Here is a 1732-nt window from a genome sequence, read left to right on the forward strand (position 1 = left end):
ATGAGTTCAGCACTTCTTCAAAATGAAATACAGTACTGCTTTGAGAACATCAATGGGTCCTGCCATAAAACTCCATGGCCTTTGGGAATCCGGTCTGTTTTGTATGTGATGCTTGATTTTCTGACTTTTGTTACTCTGAGTGGGAATGTCATGGTCATGATTGTATTTGCTTATTTCAAACAGCTTCACTCTCCTACACATTTTTTAGTTGCCTCCTTGGCCTGTGCTGACTTTTGCTTGGGTTTGACAGTGCTGCCCTTCAGCACTATAAGATCTGTTGAAACTTGTTGGTACTTTGGGGAAACTTTCTGTAGAGTCCACAGTTCTTTAGATGTGTCTTTTTGCCTAGCATCGATATTTCATTTATGTTTCATCTCCATTGATCGGTATGTTGCTGTTACTGGTCTTTTAGTTTACCCCTTGAAGTTCACCATGCCAGTTTCAAAAATGTTTGCAGCTGCTGCTTGGACATTTCCATTCATGTACAGTTTTTCTGTTGTCTTTGCTGGTGCAAGTGATGAAGGACTACAAGATTTAGTACAAGCTTTCACTTGCATAGGAAGCTGTCAAATTGTGTTCAATGAGACCTGGGTGTTTATATCCTCCCTCCTTTGTTTCATACCATTCTTTACCATGATAGCACTGTACAGCAGGATCTTCAGTGTGGCTAAAAGACAAGCTAGAATGACAGAGAGTGTGAGCAACAAAACACAGTCCTCTGATAATTATAGTGATAGAGTTAGCAAGAGAGAGGAAAAGGCTGCTACAACTCATAGCCATGATTGCTTTCTTCATATTCTGGTCACCTTATTTTATGATGCTAATAATAGATGCCTTTTTTAACTTTATAATTCCACCCCTTTTCTTTGACGTTATGGTGTAGTTTTACTTATGCTAACTCTGCCATGGATCCTTTGATTTACTCTTTTTTATCCTTGGTCTCAAAAAGCAGTAGAAGTGATTGTGAGCTTTAAAATCCTGAGGCAGGATTGTTCAACAATGAATTTACTTCAGAAATAAGACCCTATTGTATCCTGAATAGATCTTCTCACACTAAAATTCACATACTCTGTCCCTTTTACAAATCAGTCTTCTGTGTGTTTATATTTTTAACTATTTTAAATAGCATCATTTTAATTATATAACTTCATAGATTTCATAGACATTCGAGCTGGAAGTAACCTCAGAAGATCATCGAGTCCAGCCCCCTGCTCCAGAGGCAGGAAATCAGCTGGGGTCACAGGATCCCAGCAAGATAAACATCCAATTGATAAACTTGTGTCCTTCTTATCATTTTCAGCAACAGGTTTTGCTGCACGTTATTCTTAAGTAAAGACTATCTATTGCAGACATTCTTAAGGAAGGACTGGACCAAACTGTAAAGCCATGACAGTTGGTTTTGGTGGCAAACTTGGTGGCAACAATTTGCTACAGTGCTAAGAATTAAACAAAGGCAAAGAAAGAGGAATCAAAATATACCTTATAAATGACATTTGGTTTAGTATTTTCTCAGAAATCTAAACAAAACTGGGAAACAGATATATTATTTCATTCCTTCAAGAAGCAATGAGGTATAAATTACAAAACTGGTGATACAAAGAAGCATTTGTACATCTATAATATTACTGTGAGTCTAGGAGTACCCAAATACAATTTACACATGCAAGTGAGTTAAGTCTCACAACACCCTTTTGCCGTAGATACAATCATCATTTCACAGATGAGGAAATTG

At 37.4% G+C, this 1732-nt stretch overlaps 1 pseudogene; it reads left to right on the forward strand.

The window, feature by feature from the left end:
• Positions 1–1020, forward strand: LOC102388385 (annotated as a pseudogene).
• Positions 1021–1732: the final 712 nt, after the last annotated feature.

The sequence above is a fragment of the Alligator sinensis genome, unplaced genomic scaffold (genome assembly GCF_000455745.1).
Source record: "Alligator sinensis unplaced genomic scaffold, ASM45574v1 scaffold1338_1, whole genome shotgun sequence".
NCBI lineage: Eukaryota > Metazoa > Chordata > Crocodylia > Alligatoridae > Alligator > Alligator sinensis.